Below are 21,068 nucleotides of genomic sequence, written 5' to 3'. Positions count from 1 at the left end.
ATCTTCTCTCACCAGGTTTTCACCCCTTGTTACTGGGCCCCATTTTTCATCCCAGCTCCCCAGGTTCACCCACACCCCTAACTGGAGGATGTCAGCTGCACAGCAGCCATTCGGGCACATTTGCTCTGGCATTTTCCATTTGTTCCCGTCTGCAGATTCCTACTCCTTCCACAGCTCGCTGGTCATCTTTGCCTCAGTGAGTCATCTGCTCTGAGTCATGCCTGGCTGTGATGCAAAGGCCAAAAAATGTCCCAGAACACACCTGGTGCAGAAAAGGATGTCACTGAAGAAGAGGGTCTGTACCAGGCACGTGCTTTCCTAAGTGGATTCAGTAATTAAGAGAAAAAAAAAATAACCCCCTTTCTCTCCTGTTTTTCTCAATTTACCATCTCAGCCTCTGTTGGGAATTGTTCCCACAGTGCAGTGGGTCTTGGCTGTTCATTTCTGACTGTTCAGAGGCAGGCGAATATTTCTAGAATAAGGCCAGAAAGCCCCTGAGAACAAAAGCAGGTTTTTCTTATGAGGTTCTTCCTCTGCTGTGCAACACTGACCACACACACGCTGCCTCGACATCGCTTTCCTGTGGAGAGCCACAAAAACACCCTGTCACATGGGCGCTGCCAAACCAAGCGTGAGACAAGGAGAGGCGGGAACCGTCCCAGGGCAGAGGGGACTGGGCAGATGGGACAAATGCACGCAATGTGGTCCCCTGGCTTGGGTCCTGGACAGGAAGAGGACAGTCACGCAAAACTGTGGTCTAGTACACAAGGACACCCAGCAGCGCTGTCACTCGCTTGTCCACCCCACAGCCAAAGGCAGGTCTGCGAGGGCAGATGGAGGCCGAGAGGCAGAGTGGCCAGAAGACACTGTTACCCTCTCGCAGGACACAGAATAACAAAAACACCTACCACAAAAAGGACAAAGCACTGATACATGCTACAACAGGCATGAACTAAAAAATGAATCTAGTTCTAAAGGCCACATAATGTATGATTCTATTTATGTGAAATGTCCAGAACGGGCAAATCCATAGAGACAGAAAGTGGATTAGTGGCTGTCAGGGGCTGGGGGGCTGGACAGACTGACTGCTAATGGGGATGGGGTTTCTTTTATGGGATGATGGAAACGTTCTAAAATTAGATTATGGTGATGGTAGCACCACTCAGTAAAGTTAGTAAAAAATCACTGAATTGTACACTGGAAATGGTGAATTTTATACTATGCAAAACATACCTCAATAAGCTGTTAAAAGAAAGAAGGCTGTTTAAACACTAAGCAGCATGAGGGAGAGGAGGTCAGAGCCTCCTCTCATGGCTTGGGAGGCCAGAGCCCAGGAGATGAGGGTCTCCATGGAGCCAGGCAGCACACGCCAGCAGCAAGGCCAGGATGGGGACCGGGGTCCCAAGCACCAGCCACCTTTAACACTTGAGGGTTTCTCCATCACCTGCTCTGAGCGGGCGCCAGGCTAGGGCACGGGAAAGGAGGAATGAGCAAGACCTGACTGAGGCCCTGCGGGAGCAGCTTCTGATCTACCCAGGGAGAACAGTGGTGGACGACAGCAAGAGACAGGCACCCGCGCTGGGACCACAGGCAGAACAAGCACTGCCGTGTGTGCTAGAGGGCTGGGGGCTGCAGGAAGACATCCTGGCATGTGGGGTGGGGGGCTGACGTGTCTTTGAGAGTCAGGCAGAAATAAGAGGGCTAAGAGGAAGCAGGAGAGCCAACAGCTCTTGGGAAGGTACAGAGGCAGATGCACAGGCACGGGGCAGGGGACAAGGGCACCAGCATCCTCCCAAGCACCTGTCCCAGGTGTGCCCTGACAGTGGTGGGGAGAGGCAGCAAAGTCGAAATGCAAAAGACCTGGGCTGCGCACTGGCGCTGCCCTTGTACGCTGGGTGGTGGAAGTAAACTATGCCTCTCCATGCCTCAGTGTTCCCACCTGAGAAATGGACATTGTGACAGTGGCCACCTCATACTGCTTTTGCAAGGGCTAAAGTGACAACCCCATAAGGCAACTGGCACATTGCTGGGCATGGCACAGAGTAAACCCAGTAAATACCAGCTATACCTCGGCAATCTGACATAAACCGCCTCTCTCGCTTTTCCCTGCGAGTCCTCTGCACCTGCCCCCGGTCAGGGCAACCCTATCTAGCCAAGTTTAAGGCAAGTGCCTGCAAAAACCACCCCACAAACACAAGCACGTTCCCTACACGCTTGCCTCAAATTTTACCATTACAGATTCACTTCTCCGCATCTTCCTTCCCAAGATAACACTCCTGGGCAGGAGTATTGTCATCAGCTCTAACACAGCAGACAAATCAGTTGGCAGGTTGCAGCAGAAGGGGGTTCTGAGAAGGCAGGAGAGAGGAAGGACTGAAAGTAGGGGTGGCAAGCACCGCCTGGGGGTGAGGGGTGATGACAACTGGGGACATGAAAAGGACGTTCGGCGCTCTGAAAGGAGACACAAGAAACTGGCAGAATGCTGTCGGGGACGGGAGCTGGGGACAGAGAAAGGAGGGGAAGGAACTACACTCAACATCTTTCTTCATTATTTGAATTTGGTACCATCTGCATGAATTACCAAACATAAAAATAAATACAATAAAATAAGAGGGGGGCATACTGGGTATCTAGGTGGGACAGAGCCAGCAACAGAGGGTCTCTGAAGGTACAGGTACAAGTCACCAGGTGAGTCAGCTGGTGGCCTGCCCTGCTCTGACCCACCCCCACCTCCAAAGAAGAACTGTGACCTCCCTGATGGCTCATTCTTTGTCAAAACTCGAGACTCTGGAACCCAGAACTCTCAGCGCCTTAGCAAACAGCCCTTCAGAATCACGGCAAGGGAGCACATGGCTTCTGCCGGCGCTGGCAGCGTGAGGGCCAACGCCGGGGCTTCCTCTCCAGCAGCACCACTTATTTCCCTGCTGGACGTCAATGAGCTATTCCTCCACGACAGGGACAGGGTAAGCAAAACGCCAAGGAAGGGAATCATCTCTCCGGGGCCCCTGCAGAGGCCATTAGAGAAATCTGCATCCTAGCCTCAAGCAGCTGCTGCGTCCCTGCCAGCAGGCACGGGCCGGGTGGGGAGTCCGCAGGCCTCGAAGTCAAACGGCCACCCTGCCACGGCCAGCGGCACAGCCCTGAGCAAGTCACTCAGCTGCCCCGACCCTCACTCTTCTCACCTGCAAAGCATGTAGATCGCCTCTTTCTAAGGATCATGGATGCTTTCCACAAAAACATCTAAATCCCTGTCATCATCCCTAAAAATAACCCAGCACCTCCTGCCAATGTGTCTCTCTAAAATGTCAGTGCATCTTCAAGTTGGAAGGTGTTATGGGTTGAATTGAGCCCCCCCCCAAAAAAAAGATATGTTGAGTCCTAAGTCCTGGAACCTGTGAGTGAACTTATTTGCAAATACAGTCTATGGATATAATTAGTTAGGATGACGTCATAATGGAGCAGGGTGGCCCCTGAATCCAATCTGACTGGTGTCCCTATAAGAAGAGGAGATCCAGAGACACAGGCACAGGTGGAAGGCCATGTGACCGCAGATGCAGAGGCTGGAGTTACGCAGCTGCGAGCAAGGGACACCACGGATCGCCAGCAACCATGAGGAGCCAGGAAGAGTGGCACAGTCTCCCTCTGAGTCCCCAAGAGGGAAAAACCATGTGGACACTTTACTTTTTGACTTCTGGTCTCCAGAACTGTGAGAGAATCAACTTCTGTTGTTGTAGGCTGCCTCGTTTGTGGTACTTTGTCATGGCAGCTCTAGGAAATGAATACAGGTTACCTGGTTTTACTATCCATCTAGCGCTTGAATTCTCTTGCCCAGTGGTCAGCTTGCCAGCCTGTTTGTCTCTAGCAAAAGAAAACCAATTCAATATCTACCAAAGCAGCAATTCCTCCCATCTTTGAAAAGGCCTGTCATAAACATCATTCATTCAGCAAGCATTTATTAAGTACCTACTACATGGCAGGCACTGTTTGTGCCCTGTTGACACAGTGGCAAATGGGAAACAGATAACAAAAGCATTCTCAAGTAAATAAGGTCATTTCTGACCCTGTTATGAAGAAAATAAAACACTCTAATATGAGAGAGTGAGAGGAAAAAGGTACATTACTTTGATTATTAGGGAAGGTCTCACGAAGGATGTGGTATGGGAGCAGTGACCTGAATGACAGGGAGCTAGCCATGGGGAACTGTAGCAGGAGGAATAGCCAGTGCAAAGGCCCTGCGGCAGAGGGACCTCCGCATGCTCAAGGCACAGAAAGAAAGCCAGCCCTTTGCGAGTGAGAAAGCAGTAGCTGATAGAGTCAGAGAAACAGGCCAGGCCAGCCAGCGCCTGCACGGCCACCCGAGGAGACCAGGGTAAGGAGTCTGAGCTTCATCCCAAGAGCACTGGGAAGCCACTGGGGAGAGATGTGACTTGACTCACAGTTTTTAAATGGTCACTGTGGCATGATCAAGTTCTTAAAACAAGTCTTTATAACGTGTCCTTGGTTCTTGGACTCTACAGAATGAGTTGAACAAATGACAGGCCTGAACTTTCTGTCACCAGGGCTCCCAGGATTCTCTAGGCTCAACCAGGTCTAATTCATTCGCCAGTGTAACAGTTTCCAATGGATGTGCCTGATGTTTCCCTATGCCCTTCATTAAATGTGATGTCCAGAAAGGAACGCAATGTTCTAAGCACGGAGTAGACTGCGTGCTTTTTCATCCCAGACCCACGCTTCTGACATGCCCCAGGGTTGCTCTGGGTTTCAGTTCTGTTTTATGCCACTGACCTGCTGAAACATCTATCAGGCAACCTCCTCCTGGAAGTCCTTTTTGTGATGCCCAGATCTAGAAAATGGGACGAAAGGCTGTTCTTCCCTAATGAGAACATCTATGTCCTATTTGAAAAAAAAAAAGTGTCACCACAACCCACACAATGCCACATATAAAAAACCGATTAGAACAAACAACACTACTGGGTCACCTCCTTAGGTTTCACAACCACTGTGTTTCTCTTCCGGGCGGGGGACAAGGACAACTATTATACCAGTTTCCTCTGCCCTCTTGCATCACACATCTGAAGACACCTAGACTATTTGGAAACACAGAACGCTTGAGCAAAAGACACTCTTTGCAATCATACTTCCTACTCGATTTCTCAAAGACCCATAAACAAATCTGAGTTGACGAAGACTACCGCAAGCTCGGAGTGGGGGAAGCGGTGAGGGTGCAGCTGCACAGCAAGCCAGGCTGACTCAGTGAGCCCGCATGTGGGGGAGAGAAGGATGCTCTTCAAGGCCCTGGGAAAGGTGCGGGGCCCTCATGGGAGGGGTAATACGCTGGGACCCATCCACATCCCATTCTGCAAGGCAGTGTGGGCTAGTACACCTAGTGTCAGCCAGCTGGGCTTAACACTTCGCTTTGCACCCCCCTGCCCTCCCCCCACTCCCCCCACTCCACCCCCCCGTGGCTAAGTGCCCTTTGCAAGTCTCTCAGCCTCAGTTTCCTCACCTGTGACATGGGAACGATAACACCACCTATTACTCCTAAGTTTATCCTGAGGATCAATTAAGAGTCTTATGTGTGAATGCACTTTGTATTCTTGGAACAGGATTTTTACCCCTCCTTTTGCATATCTTTCCTGCTGCTGGTTGACTTTTCATGACTTTTTTTTTTAAATCTCCCCAGGATGCTTTTGGTGTTTCTTTTAACCTGATTATTTTCAATTTTCAGGAGAAAGCGGGAGAATGGGGGGGGGGGGAGAAGCATGCGGCATGATTCACCCCAAAATAAGGCTTTCCTAAGGACTGTCCTAAAAGAAGCCCTATCGGAGCCATTTGGGGGGACCATAAATCAATTTACCTTTGAAGAAACAAAGATATTGTCATAAGAAGAGAACCACACCTAGCATCTGTGGCTATTCTCCCTTCCTGGAATTCTACAGCAAATTATTTAAGGTTTGTGATTTACTCACGTCACTGAGGCGCTCCTCATTGCCTTTAGTGGTTACATCCCCAAATATTAATAACCCAGCCAATCTTCACATTAGCTGACACATCCCACACACAAGACAGACACTGCAGGAGACATCAGAATGTGACACGGGGAGGCTTAAAGATAAACCTATCACCAAGAGTGCCTGTGTACCAGTCCAAAGCCATCCTCGTTTTTTTTAGTGCAAAAGGAAAATCTCATGAGTCAACTTTGTCATTGTGAGATGATCTCAATACACGCGCCTCGAAGGCGTAAGCAATCCTATTTCTGAACAGAGTGGAAATAAAAACAAGTGACAGCCCAAGGGAGACACTCTGCACAGTGGGGGAGCATGCACTTCCCGGCGGACAGGTGGGGAAGCTGGGTGCAGAGCAACCGAGCCTTTTTCTTTTTCCTTTGCATAACAGAGCCCGACATCTGGCTGCCCGGCTTCTGGGGTTAGGGAGGGGGCTGCCTCTGATGAAATGAATCCGAGACGTGGCACCGGGTCGCAGCCCGGCCGAGGCAGCCTGGCCCTGACGGCTGTCAGCCTGCCCGCAGCGCCCCGTGAGGGCGCCTCACCTGTGCCAGCTCGGGCGGTCGCTCACTCCGCAGGTTGGCGCTCTCGCCAGCGCTCACCCAGCGAGGAGGGGCCGGCCCGTGCCCACGGCGAAGTCTTTTTCCTCTTCCCTTTCCCCTCCCCAGACCCAACCACCTGCCACCCTGGGAAGGGGGCCGTGCACGCGGCTCCGGGAAGACCAAATCCCGTCCTGTCAAAGGTCCTGGAAGCGGCTTCAGTCCCCCGACCCAGCTGCCCTGAGCCGAGCTTCTGCAGCCGCATTCGCGCCGCCGTCCCTCCGCCCGCGCCCGGGCCGTCGCGAGCAGGGGCGCCGGTGACAGCCGGGGACAGCCGGGGACCCTTCGCGCCCCGCACTCCGCCCGCCCCGCCCCTGCGCCCCTCCCCGCGCGCCTTTCCCAGCCTGGGGCTCCTCTGCGGAAACCAGCTCCATCCCAAAGCCACCTGGGGACAGCAGCTGGCGACATCTGCCACCCGGGACACCTCCGGCGGGCAGCGGCCCCCGGCTCGCCCCGCGCCGCGTCCGCGTCCCCTCAGCTCCCGCAGGCGCGGACCCGCAGACCCGCGTCCTGTCACCCCCGGCCCTGCCCGCCGCCCCCCGGCGCTCCCACCTGTCACCCCCGCGGACCCCCGAGCGCCCCGTCCTGGTTTCTCCCGGGCCCGCTTTCCCCTCGCGAGCCCTGCAGGCGAGCCCGGAGCCGCCCCACGGCCCCTCTCACCGCGGCGGCCGGGCAGCGGGCGGGCGGCGTCGGGCTCGGCGGCTGCGATGACTGCGCCGCCCGAGAGCAGCCGGGTCCTTCCGAGACGCCGCGGCGCGAGCTGTCAGTCAGTCGGACGTGCCCGCCCCCGGCTCCTTCTGCGCAGGCGCGGGACGGGCCCCGCCCGCCCCTGGCCGAGGCCGTCACGTGACGGAGCGGAGCCTGCTCGCGGGAGGCTGCCCCGCCCCGTGGGAGCGCGCGGGCCCGGCTGAGTCCCGGCTGTTCCCGCGCCCCGGGTGTTCCCGCGGCCCGGGGCTGTCGGGGGGCGGGGCAGGCCTTTCTGCACGCGAAGGGGTGGGCTGCTCGGTGACGGGGAGCAGCGGGGGCGCACGGAGCCGGGAAACACGGTCTGGTTCCGGTTGCCTCGCGGTCCTGGGTGTCCCCACCTTTAAAGCAGGCGAGCCCCTTGCCACCGTGTCCCGGAGCCACGGCGAAGTCACATTGACCACCCAGCCGGTAAAGTCCGTCCGGCGGGGGTGCACACGCGGGCACTCTGAGCTCGGTTTATGTGTTGAAAGGGGGCGACTTAAGGGCTGGTAGATTGCACTTCCGCGGCTCCAAACTTCTAGGCCTGTCTGCATCTCATTTATTTCTCCTACCTCTCTTCAACTAAAAAAAAAAAAAAAAGTAAGAAATAGAAGCGCCGCCTATGGAAGCTGTTTTAGTTCCAGAGGAAGTGTAGAGACAAACTGACAGCCCCTCTCCAGTAATTCTGGGGTTGTGTCAAACTCGGTTCCAGGGCCTAGGAAGGTGGAGGATCTGATTCAGGGCTGAGGGCTCTGACATCGCGCATCTTCTAAAGGTATCTGCACGGCTACATCGCAGCGCTGTGGTGCTGCTGGTGGCTGTTTAAATGAAATATTAAAGCCTTGTCTTTAAAGAAATGCAGTGATATTTGAAATAGGGCTGAATGTTGATTTTAGAAAACAGTGGGTTTTCCGAAGTCATGAGATTTATGCAGGAGGAACTGGAGTTATGCCACTTAAGAGAAAAACTGACATATGGAGTGATGACCACGTATCTGATCACACGGAGAGCTGCTGGTCCCTGGAAAGATGACCCACTGAACTGTAGACTTACTTGGAAAAGTTTAAGGGAACACTTGAAGAAAAAAGCTGGGAGCTGCAGTTCCTTGAGGATTATGGGTCATTCGGCCCCATAACTGCTTCTGGTCCTCTTCAGATTTGCTTGACCTGCTGGGTGCAGCCATGATGCATGAGAAGCTGGAACTCCCGGTGTTTCAGCTTGGTGTGAATTCAGGAAGGGGAGGCAGGCCTGCAGCCTTCATTCCCTTATGTGGATGCTACAGATAAAATGCTGTTGGTCTCTGCAGGGTTCTGTTCTCAGTGCCGCAGAATGTAAGTGCTCTCTTGCAGAATTTACAGGATGGAGCAGGATGGAGGCTGCGGCTGGAGGAAATCCTCTCTGGTTTGGTGAGTGAGCCTCTCACAATGCGCTGACTTGTGCAGTCCTGACCTGACGTTGGCAACACCAACTGTTCAGGAAAGTTGAAAAAAATGTGAGCTTATTCAGAGTTAGATTCCGTTTTGAGGAAATATCATTTCTCCCAAGCATTCATGCAGACCCTCTACCCACCTCATAAATGGTCTGCTGGCCTTGCCAGAAGGTTGGAGAGAGGCAGATGACATAGCCATTTTAAAAAAAGGGAAGAAAGTTCTGTAAACCACAGACCAGTGAACTTGACATTGGGCCTGGGAAATATTCAGGACAGATGACTCACGAAAAATATTTGTGACCCCTCAGAAGAGGAAGCACCAGTGACAAAGATCGCGCCATGCTAGGTTAACCTTACTTTCTGCTGTGGAATGTATAGACTGGTAAGTCAAGGAAGTATGGTGGAAATAGTGTGTCTGGACCTGCAAAATACATTTACCAGGATTCTTTTCAGTTATAAGTGACAGAAACTCAATTCAAGCTGGTTTTTTTTAAAACAAGGGAATATTTTGGCTTACATAACTAAAGTTTTGGGGTTGGCCCAGCAGGATCCAGAGGGTGCAAATGCTGTCATCGGAACTTGGTCTCTCTCTCCCTCTGAGTTGGCTTCATTGTCAGACTGGATTCTTTTTATAGGGTGGCCTCCAACGGCTCCAGGCTTATGTTGTCTCTGCTTAGGAGCCCTCGTGGAAAAAAGGATTCTCTCTTTCAATACTTCTAACAAAAGTCTAGGATTTGGTCGGAATGGACCAATGCTTCTCATGTGTTCATACTGTTTTGGCCGGATCTAGACAGGAGGGAGGGTCAGCCCCACCCACACTACTTGGGTGGAGAGCAAGGGAAGGGTGGTTCCCCCCAGGAAACCGAGGTGCTCTTGCCAGGAAAGGGGGGTAGATTCTGGGCAGGCAGGGAAAAGCAACAGATTATCTAGGACAAAGCACTCACTGACATATCTCATAATATTGTATTTTATAAATGGCATGAAAGGAAGGTGGGAGAAGTAATAAACTTATTGCATGGCTAAATAAATATTAAAAAATACTTTGACCAGCCTGGGCAACATAGTGAGACTGAGTCTCTACAAAAAAATTAAAAATTAGGCCGGGCGCAGTGGCTCACGCCTGTCATCCTAGCACTCTGGGAGGCCAAGGTGGGAGGATCGTTTGAGCTCAGAAGTTCAAGACAAGGCTGAGCAAGAGTGAGGCCTGGTCTCTACAAAGAAATAGAAAAATTAGCTGACGTGGTGATACGCACCTGTAATTCCACCTACTTGGGAGACTGAGGCAGGAGAATCGCTTGAGCCCAGGAGTTCAAGGTTGCTGTGAGCTATGATGACAGCACTGCAGTCTAGCCCAGGCAACAGAGTGAGACCCTCTCTCAAAAACAAAAAACCCACAGATATTATTTTACAATTCTGGAGGTCAAGTTCCAAAATTGAGGGGTCAGCAGGGCTGTGTTCCTTCTGGTGGCTCTAGAGAATTGTTTCCTTGCCTTTTCCAGGATCAAGAGGCCTCCTCCATTCCCTGGCTCGGGGACCCTTCCTTCCCCCATCTTCAAAGCCATTCTCTTACACTCTGGAATAGTTCTTCAGCTTTTCTTTGTCCTTTAAGACATTGCTATTTATTAAGAGTACAGTGTAGGATGTCTCTCAAATTAGATTTCTCTGACTGTTCCTTTATTATTAGAGTCGCATTTTGGCCGCAGTGATCCATAGTTGAAGTTGTGTCCTTCTCAGTGCATCAATCAGGCACATGTTACCAGTTTGTGTCGTTTTATTGGTGATGTTATGTTTGATGGTGTTACAGTTCTTCATTGTAAAAGTACCTTTTTTCCCTTTGTAAGTAATCAGTAGTCTGTGGGGAAGATACTTTGAAACTATTTAAATAGCCTGTGTCCCAGTGAACTTTCACCCGATCGTTTAGCATCCCTTACTGATAATGCTACGGTCGTTGCAAAATGAGTTTTCTAATTCTGTTGCTCCACATACATTTATTAGCTGACACTCCCCTGTATCTATCCTGGCCTCTCTCCAGTCTGTTCTCCACCAAGCAGCTAGAGTGACCTTTCAAAACCACAAATGTGATCCAACCCTTCAGTGGCTGTCCTCTGCCCTTCAGATGCGGCTGGCACCCTCCTTCTGGTCACAGGAGCCCTGCATGACCTGTCTCCTTCCAACCTCTCGTGGTTTAAGTTTGCATTTCTCAGATAACTAAGGAAAATGAGCACTTTTTCATGTTTTGGATATTGTCTTTTGTAAAGTATACTCGAGTGTTTTTCTAATTGTTCTATTGGGTTGTCTTACTTATTTTAAATTACATTTTATGTACTGAAAAACTTTTTTATGAACTTAAAGATGAATACATGCTCATGGCTACAAAATTTAACATGTTACAGACCTATTTCTTGTATATTTTCCCAGGGATATACTATGTACATATAAACATATCTATCCCTCAACTGTTCTTTTTTACACAAATACCGTTTTATATAATAGACTTAATATACCTTGAAAACCATTCATATCAATTCATAAAAATCTGTCTCATTTTCTTTTTACGGTTGCACAGCGCAGTATTCCATTTGTGAGTACAGCATAGATTACTTTATTTCATATACTGATGGGCATAGAGGGTGATGCCAGTCTTTTGTTTCTACAAACTTGCCACTGCACATGCTCCGACACAAACATCTTTATGCACATGGGTGAGTCTCTACACAGGGCTGGGTCAAAGGGTATGTGCACTTAAGTATTTTTGTGATTCGTCTTCTAACTGGGTTTGCAGAGCACTGAACAAATCTACAACTGTACAAATCTGGTTTGCCTTGCCAACACTGGGTACCTGTATTACCAAACTTTGATCTTTGCCAGTCTACTAGAGGAAAAGTGGTATCTCCTTCAACATTAAATTTGCATTCACTCTTTCTACTTCGAATGAGGCTGAATTTGAATGGAGTCTCCACTTTAAATGGGCTATTTCCTGGGATGAGTGCTTAGCTGGAAACTAGCTCCTGAAGTTTTGGTTTTTGTGTGAGGCGGAAACAAAATCAACCCGGCAGATGCATGTTCCGTATGCCTGCATGGGCTTGAAATGTTAGAACTTTTCAGCTCCTAGGCCCTCAGCGAAATCAGGGAGAAGCAAAAAACTCTGTGTTGAACCACAGATCTTAAAACAGGAAGAAACTTTAAAATCAAGTCTAACTCATATTTTAGAGATTTTTTTTTTTTAACAAAAGCTGAGGCTCAGTGAGGGGAAATGACTTTCAGAAGACCACATATCAGTTCTGTTGAGAAACAGATGGAGATTCTTGATAAGAGTTGAACTCTTTTGTCAACTGCTACCATCCCCGTGAAATATTTTAAAGAATGATTTTACTGTGCGGTTTCCTTTAGCAAGGGTGTATTTTTAAAGTTACAGCAAACAAGCTACACTAGCAGCTAAACACAGACAACATAAACAAGTGTAAAAGAAAATAAAATTTCAGGACCCTCTAAATTTATTATGCTAAGGGGGAAGTTAAGCCCTAGAGACTGAGTCATGTAGCATGTTTGCAATTTCTGCCTCTTAGACTGTAGATTAACTTTCTTCCTCATTGTTTTTGTTCTGTAGGAGAGACTAGACCTCCTCCCCTTGCAGTTACTGATCTTTGTCATAGATTAACTGCCTCCTTTATTGTCCTGTGCCTAACTCGGACCAGATGGTGCAAAAGACTCCACTCCACGACTGTTACATTGGTGTGGAATGTTAAATATACCTTTCCCGAAAGAAAAAGACTGTCCCAACTAATTAGATCGTTTTAACTATGCATTAAGCCTTATATAGAAAGATGTTAAAATTCTGTTAAGCTTTCCTAAACTTTGGATGAACAATCCCAAACTTCTACACTTTGGAACACTGGCTTCCATTCTTTGGACTCTCTGCTTCCCAGGTGGCTAGCCTCAAACTTTGCACTCCAATAAACTCTCTATAAACTAGATTCTGACTCTTTTGATTATTTTAGGTTGACACAAGTGTAGGGAATGAGGGGAATTAAGGGGTAAGGATCCCTCCACTCTTCATTTTTTAGAATGGAGGTAGTGCCACTTGCAGACTTTGAAGTGGGTCAAAAACATTATTGGGTATGTAGCGGAAGGAAAAATATCCCTTTCCCCCCTACACTTTTTAAGTTCTTGGTTGGGGCCCCTGTAACAAAGACAGATTAACAAGAGGAAAACAAGTTTATTTACGTGTATATCTCACATATGAATGGGAGAAACTCAGGGAAGAGTAACTGAAAGAGGTGCCTTAGAATTCAGGTTTAGATAGTATTTTCCACAAAGAACAATACATTTGTAGAGAAATGAAAGGACAAAGGAAAGCGGAGAAGGTTTATAAATGGAGGGAAACTTAATAGAGTAAGGTTGTTTGCAGATTCCTCTGGGCTAATGAGCCTAGTGTCTCCACGACACTAAAGGAGAATCTATAACCTGCCTTTAGGCAGAAAAGGGGGAGGGTAAAGAGAGTGTTTCCTACAGGTGCTGCTTCTTAATTGCCTTCAGCTGAAAATAATTTTTATGTCGAGGCATATTTTGGGGTAACACTTTCTGGTTTCCTTTAGGTGTCTTCAGTGAACAAGTGGGGTCTTCTTTTGTCTTTAAGCTATCTATATCTCTAGAGGTTGTAGAGGATTGATACAATGCAAATGATTCTTGCCCACAGACATGAGACACACAAATGCATCTTCTCTGGTAGAAGTTCAATTAACATCACCCTCTCCACCCTGGAAGAGGGCAGTTTTGCATTTATTAAGCAAATTTGATCTCAGCATTCCAGACTGCCTGTATGTATTTGCCTTTTGGATTCACCTCTGAACTAACTGTGGCATCACACATATGCCTTCATTGAGTTAAATTAAATCTTTGACACATGTTCATTTTATATTTGCATGACAGTCATGGTTTTACATTTTTAAAAAAAGATGTGATTTTAACATTGCTAATAGCAACTGTACCCCAAGTATAGTGGCCGCAGGCAGTCTTGCTGTTATCCAGAGATAACCATCCTTTCTTTGAGCATATGCGAAAAGAATTGAGGGTTGATTGGAGGCCTACCTCCTGAAGGAATCGAAGGCACCAGGAGATAGGGGGCCCGGCGTGGATTGACTGAAAAATGCATAACACCAATCTGAATATACAGATGTACAAGACACGGTCACTAAATTGTAAACTTTTACAGCTGGACTTTTGATAAATTCATTTAATGCACACCTTACTTCCAAAAGTCTAGCTGGAATAAGGGTTTCTGGGAGCGAGAACGGTAAAACGTGAGAAGGTGGTTTGCAGATGGGGAGTCTGACACATGCCTCGGCTCCCATTCACCCGTCTTACAAAAAACACGGAGTACTTACCGGTTTAACAACAAGCATAATGGAGCACCTACTTCGCAGCCCCGGGGAAACTGTCCCGATATGACAGGGAATGCAAAGAAATAAAACACATGTTTCTACTTTCGAAAAAGTCAGGACTTGTCATCTGGAAGGGATGGCAGCGGTGCCGTAGCGTACAAGTCCTGAGGGGGCCGGGCCCGAGCGGGCCCCAGGGGTCCGGCGTCCAACGCCAGGTCCAGGGCGGTGGCTTTCTGGCTCAGTCGTTCCCACTCCCGCTCCCTTATTTTTCCATTGCCTTAGTTCTCGTTCCCGCGCACCGTACAGGCCACACTGAAGCTGGTTCGGAGAGGCCGCCGCAGGCCGGGTCCCCGCCGCCCGCAGAACCCGCCCCCCGGTGCGACCGCCCAACGGCGCGGCGTGGACCCTGCGGCAGCCCGTAGGCCCCATTCTTTCTCTTCCGGAGCCCGGCTGGACGGGTCTCTGCATTTTAGCCAGAGAGGCTCGTGACTAAGAGCTGCCTTTTCTAAAGATACTACCAGTCTGAAAGAGCCTGCGTGCGGAGGAATTCTGGCCCCCGCGTCCCCTCAAACCGCCCCAGGCGCCCCTCTCCGAGGTCCGGAGCGGCGCGACCGGAACTGCGCGCAGGCGCGGCACCGGTGACCCCGCCGGGTTCACTTCCGGGGGTCGCGCGTCCCGCTCTCCTGCCAGGGCTCTGGGCTCCGGCGTCAGCTCCGCGGCCGCCTCCCTCCCACCGGCTCGGCGGGACCGAGGGGACCGAGCCGAGCCGCGGGGCCCGCTCCGGCCCGGCCATGAGCGCGGCCGCATGATGCTTCCCTGCCTCGGCTGCTGCAGTCGCCGCCGCCGCCGCCGCCGCCCGGGAGGAGCCGCAGCGCCGGGCGACCCCGCCCGGGCCTCGGGTGAGTGCAGCGGGCCGGGCCGGCTGCCCACGCCCGGGTCTCCCGGCCACTCCCAGCCCCGGCCTGCCCCTCGCTCGGCCGCGCTGCTCCCTCTTCTCCACCCTGCCGCGCGCCTGCGACCTTCCGGAGTTCCTGGGGCACCTCTGTGCCCGCACCTGACTTCCCTTCCAGGTGTCTCCTTGTCGCTGCTTAGTTGATCTCTGAGGACAGGGCCCTAATTGCAGCTCTCGCATTTGCCTGACCTTGGTCGTGACACTCGGCTCTTCGAGCCACAGTTTTCCCCTCTGTGGCTAATGGTGGGGTGGTGGTTATAGAGCGGCTGTAAACCCTTCTGTAAGCTGTGAAGAGTGTTTTTATAGGCATGTATTACAAATGAGCTTTCCTGCACGTCGCGTTGTGGCTTCTGGAATGCCCCTGTTTTTCCCTGCCCTGTAAGTTGTTAACTTTTTTATTCCTTGCCGGTCTTCCTGGTTATAGTCCCACCTGCCCCACGTGAGTGATCTTTGCGGGGTAGTTGCCTGAAAGGGCATCTGGGACAATCAGGTCATCTTTTAGGGCAGCGAAGTTCATCTCTCCTCAGGTGTCGTTGCTTCTAGAACTAAGTCCTTTTTTGCTGTTGGATAGATTGACTGTATTAGCTTATGAGTAACCAGTTTCTTGTGGCAGTTAAATTGGAGTGTAAGAAGAATTGTTGATGCAGCCACCTGCCTGGTAGCTTCTTTCAGTGTCTAGGCTGTGTACAGTGCCGACCAAATCGATGTGACAGTGTTTCGTTTGCAGTCTGCTTAGTGTATGTACTTAAAAGCACGTGCATTTATTGTCTGTGCCGCTGTGACCGTCTCGTATGATCTAGAGATTTAGGTCATCTATTTCTTCATAAACTCTTCACCTCACAGATGAAGAATCTCAGCTTGTTGATGTTGCTTTACAGCTTTTACTTACCCAGAGTCACCTTTTAAAAAGTCACCTTGTTAACTTTGCTCGTTAGGAAGTCAGAACTTGGTTAAAGTGAAAGGCCTTTGGGATATTTGAAATATGGACTGGAACAGAGGTATTAACTAAACGGCATTTGTTGAACATTCTGGAAAATAGAAATGTTAGAGTTATTGAAGCTATTTGGATTTTGTACTTTGGGGTTAGACTGGTAGGTTCACATTGGCTTCTGAATTGAGTTGAAGGAGAACAAGACTATCTGATAGGCCGGGAGCGGTGGCTCACGCCTGTAATCCTAGCACTCTGGGAGGCCGAGGTGGGAGAATCGCTCAAGGTCAGGAGTTCGAGACCAGCTTGAGCAAGAAAGAGCGAGACCCCATCTCTACTAAAAACATATATAGAAAAAACTAGCCAGGCATGGTGGTCCATGCCTGTAGTCCCAGCTACTCGGGAGGCTGAGGCAGAAGGATCGCTTGAGCCCAGGAGTTTGAGGTTGCTGTGAGCTAGGCTGACGCCGTGGGACTCTAGCCTGGGCAACAGAGTGAGACTCTGTCTCAACAACAACAACAACAAAAAAGACTATCTGACAAGGTAGTTTCTTAAATGATTCACTAAATAACAATGGAAACTGTTACTAATGGCTCAGAGCCTGCCTTCCTTGACAAATTAATGAATTGGAACTTTACAGCTCTGCTAATCAATGTACTGTAAAAACAGAAATTTTCTTCAAGAATGGAAAAGTGTTATGAATACAATAGCTCTGTCAGTGAGAAAGTATCAAAATGTGCTTCATATAAGAACACTCTTGCCCCAGGGTGGTGGCTGGCGCCTGTAGTCCCAGCTACTCAGGAGGCTGAGGCAGGAGAATCGCTTGAGCCCAGGAGTCTGAGGTTGCTGTGGGCTATGATGATGCCACGGAACTGTAGCCCAGGCAAGAACAATCTCAATCTCAATTAAGTCAAAAGTATGAACATACTTTTACATTCTTACTGAAACTGTTGTCTGCTGGCTGAGACTCTTTGGCGATGTAAGTAATCTTTGTTAGTTTGAGAAATTGGGACTAGAAATAAGTTCACATACAAAGTTAATGTTTGGGATGCGTTGAGTAGTAGTTTTCCTGACCAAATGACTATACCAGATAATTTTCCTAAAGCAGCTTTTTGGGGTATGTTTCTTTAAAATAATGTTTTAGTTACAAAAGACTACATGTTTGTTTTATTTAAAAAAAAAATTCAAATGCTAGAGCAGAGCATAAAGCATAAAGCCCAAACTCTCATTTTCATTGGAAATTGTTCTCAAAGCTGGTCTCCAGGGCGAGTGTTAACTGTGTGCTGTGTGACCCTTCAGGTGTAACATCCGAGGAGAGTTTCGGCTGACTCGGGGGGAAGCCAGCTGTAAGTTTGGAGGGTGCAGGCCTCAGTGCACGCAAGACCGCCCTCACTTCTGACACCAACTGCAAGGGTTTTTTTTGGGGGGTGGGGCGGAGTTCCTGAAACCATCCTCCTGTTCAGTACTTCACCCGAAGGACTCACAGAACTCACTGAAAGCTCTTATGTTCACAGTTAAGGTTTATTACAGAGAAAGGCTATAAATTAAAATTGGCCAAGGGAAGAAGCTCATAGGGTGAAGTCCAGGGAAGTACCAAATGGGGAAGCTTCTGTTGTCCTCTCCCCGTGGAGTCAGAACACATTACTTTCCTGGCATTGATGTGTGACAGTATGTACGGAGCATTGCCAGCCAGGGAAGCTCACCTGAGCCTTGGTGTTCAATTTTTACTGGGGCTTCATTACTTAGGCTTGATTGATTGATTGGCCAATTGCCCACGTGGGCGGTCTCAGTTTCCAGGTAGACTGATACTGCGTGACCCAAAGCCTCCACTCTAAAATCACATTGTTGGTCTTTCTGATGTGGCCAGACCCCACCCTAAATCATATTGTTAGGGGAGGACAAAGGCCAGACCTCTTTCTGGGTAAGGTTAAATTCTTTACTACACAGCATCCTTCCTTCCTTCCCTAGTGCCCTTCCTACTTGAAAATACTGTATACTTGTTTGCTTTGCCATTGATGAATGAATATCCCTTTTAGATCATGGAGAAGACAAAGGCCACAGGGAGAGCTCTCTCAACCTCAGTTCCCTTCTGGCTAAAATGTCCCTGAGTATTCTTCCCCTTGTGTTGGAGGGAGAAAACCCCTCCTTCCTGATTTTAACTCTTGTGTCTGCTTTGGTTTTTCTGTTAAGGGACTGAATTATCACTTACTCTATCTTGCCTCCTTGATTGTTTTTTCTTTTGCTGGCTTCTTGGCCTCTATCTACAAACATTTTCTTATCTTGCTAATTTTAGCCCTGCTTGCTACTAAGTGCCATTCCATTCTTGAAAAATATTTCAGTAGAGTCCTATTAATCCTCTAATAAAATCCAGACTCCTTATGGGGTCCAGATAATGCCTTATTTTGCTACAGCACCTTGTAGTTTTGAAAACCTTGTTTTCTCCAGGGCTTTGTCCATAGGTCATAGTGCTTGAAAACTGATGAATGAATAATTTGGCTAGGCAGAGAGAGAATTCTATTTGGAAGAAGGAGCAGAAGCAAAAGCATAGAGGTGTGAAAGGCGAGGAGTTTAGGGAAATGGAAATGAGCTCCGGGTGGAAGAGAGTGGTGAGAATTGAGTGTGGAATCCCATGGGCAACCCTACAAGGTTTTGGACCAGATTGATTTGTGACCTGTGCTGTGATTTTGGATGATAACTTCTGCAGCCATGGAGAGGGTCATTGGAACCTGGTGACCCTTGAGGTTAGGGTTCTGCAGAGGTACGGGCTAGAGATGAGGGCTGCCTGAACTTGGGTTGTGGGAAAGGAGAGAGGAGAACAGTCCCAGCTGTAAGGGGGACGTGTGATCAGCATACGTGAGTGAAGGAGGAGTTCTGTGTCTAGAGGTTTAAAGCTGCTCAATAAATCCTGGTCGCACGAGGGTTGTTTCTGATATAGAAAAAGAGGCTAGCGCTGTGTCAAGCTGGAGGTCTGGTTCGCTGGGAAGTGGTGCAGTGCCTCGGCAGCACCCAGTGCAGAGGGGCGGGCAGCTAGAGAAGCTTCCAGTTTCTCTTGAGACAGGCTTTTACAGTTCATTGAAATGTTTTGAATTCTTAGATTCCTTAATTCCCACATTCAATTTATTCATTACAGAATGCACTGTCTGAAACTGAGTGCTCTGGGAGCCAGTGTATGTTAATGGAAGAACGTGGGCTTTAGAGTCAAAACAGCCCTGACTCCACCTTCACTGGCTGTGGATTTGAGCAAGTTACTGAACCTCTCTGAAGGCTCAGTCGTGAACGTGAGCTAGCGATGGTGCCCAGCTTTTAGGGCGGTAGTGGGGTTAACTGTGATCGTGCGTACAAAGCTCCCGATGCACAGTAGGTGTTCAGCAAATTGTCTTTCCTTTCACCCGCAAATATGTTATCCTGTCATTAGCCTGTAACTGAGAGCTAAATATGTTATTAGCATGTCAAATTTCCATAGTATTTTGAATGCTGGTGAATCTGATGTTATAAAAGTTCATTTCACGCTAAACAGAGAAACCCCATTTAGGAAGATGTAGAAAGAGGTTGGGCTCAGGCTCAGCTATTCCCTGGGACAGGACCTTTAAAGAAATTTGCAACTCCAGGGTTCTTTTTATTTCTGGATTTAGAATTCTTGAGGGTTTAGTTACTGTGCTGAGATTTTTAAAAATATTTGCCCCATTTGACTCTTTCGGTCGTGGCTCTAGTACAGCGATAAAAGTGAACTCTTTGGTGTACATGTAAGCATTCCTTGGCAACAGCCTCCGCCAGCCCCCACGCCATAGGTGAGATACCACGCATGTGTTTTCTGGACCTGAGGTTGAGGCTTCCCTGTGAGTGGGGATTTCTCTCTTTCTTTCTTTCTTTTTTTTTTTTTTTGAGACAGAGTCTCGCTGTGTTGCCCTGGCTAGAGTGAGTGCCCTGGCGTCAGCCTAGCTCACAGCAACCTCCAGCTCCTGGGCTTAAGCGATCCTCCTGCCTCAGCCTCCTGAGTAGCTGGGACTACAGGCATGCACCACCATGCCTGGCTAATTTTTTCTATATATATATATATATATATATATATATATATATGTATATATATATATATATTTTTTTTTAAGTAGGCCAGATAATTTCTTTGTATGTTTAGTAGAGACGGGGTCTCACTCTTGCTCAGGTTGGTCTTGAACTCCTGACCTCGAGCTATCCACCCTCCTCGGCCTCCAAGAGTGCTGGGATGACAGGCATGAGCCACCGCGCCCGGCCGGATTTCTCTCTTTCCGACCCCTGTTCCTTTCTCCCCTTAACCCTCTTACGTCTCTCATCCACCCTTTTCTCCGCGAGACCTTCTGACCCACTCCCGTGGCAGATGTTACTACCCTGTGGTCCTCTCATACTTCCTTTCGTGTGCCCGTGAGCTTCATTTCCACTTTTTCTTGTGTCCCTCAAGCACCCTTCCTGCTTTTCTCACTCACTCATTCACTCAACAAATGTTTGTGGAGTGCGTAGTGTGCTGGGGGCTGTGGGGATGTTACCAGAACATCCCCTTGAGACAATGACAAAAGAACAATACAGCCAGCCAGAGAGGGTAGGAAGTGTGGTCAGCAGCTCGGGTGTGGTGGGGCTTTAGGGACCATGCCGTGTGTGGAAGGGTGGCGTTGGATCTTAGTCTAACTGAAAAGGCAGTCATTGATGGATGCAGGCCGGGGAGTGACATGTTCTGATTCTTCTCCGTAAAAGGTCATGCTGGGTGCCGAATGGGGGACAGGACTTTTGGGTGAGTAGAGGCATGAGGATGGGAAGGTCTGGTTAGTGGGTGATCCAGCCCTCCCCAGGTGAGTGCTCATGTACCTTGATCTGGGCAGGATGGGGAGGTGAAGAAATGGTCAGATTTGGGATGAGTTTTGGAGGTACAGCCACAGGACCGCCTGAGGAGTTGGATGTGGGGAGGTGGGGGAAAGAGATAAATGGAGGGCGAGTCCTTGTTTTTTGACCTTAGCAACTAGATGGTGTGGTCTTGCTTACTGAGATGGGGAAGAATGGGGTCATAACAGTTTGGGGGG

The 21,068-nt window shown here is 49.2% G+C and overlaps 2 protein-coding genes and 1 long non-coding RNA gene across 7 annotated transcripts in view; 2 read left to right on the top strand and 1 right to left on the bottom strand.

Moving 5' to 3' along the window:
- Positions 1-7,354, bottom strand: part of KIAA0513 (KIAA0513 ortholog) — a 44,475-nt gene extending 37,121 nt beyond the window's left edge. For 2 of the 4 annotated variants that reach the window (XR_006730461.1, XM_045533720.1), the window contains exon 1: positions 7,265-7,353. The gene's annotated coding sequence lies outside the window, so the exon portion shown is untranslated. Of the gene's footprint in view, positions 1-7,156 lie in introns of all 4 variants that reach the window. The other 2 variants (XM_045533722.1, XM_045533721.1) reach the window with 2 other exon arrangements.
- A 120-nt stretch (positions 7,355-7,474) lies between these two features.
- LOC123625327 lies at positions 7,475-12,731 on the top strand. The gene is made up of 2 exons (XR_006730460.1): positions 7,475-9,141; positions 12,367-12,731. It is a non-coding gene; the product is annotated as an uncharacterized LOC123625327 (long non-coding RNA).
- A 2,064-nt stretch (positions 12,732-14,795) lies between these two features.
- ZDHHC7 (zinc finger DHHC-type palmitoyltransferase 7) overlaps positions 14,796-21,068 on the top strand; it is a 27,080-nt gene continuing 20,807 nt past the window's right edge. For both annotated transcript variants that reach the window (XM_045533718.1, XM_045533716.1), the window contains exon 1: positions 14,796-15,039. The gene's annotated coding sequence lies outside the window, so the exon portion shown is untranslated. The remainder of the gene's footprint in view (positions 15,040-21,068) is intronic.

The sequence above is a fragment of the Lemur catta genome, chromosome 20, assembly GCF_020740605.2.
Source record: "Lemur catta isolate mLemCat1 chromosome 20, mLemCat1.pri, whole genome shotgun sequence".
NCBI classification, from domain to species: Eukaryota; Metazoa; Chordata; class Mammalia; order Primates; family Lemuridae; genus Lemur; species Lemur catta.
The sequence above is the reverse complement of the archived record's forward strand: the minus strand, read 5'-3'. Positions and strand labels throughout refer to the sequence as shown.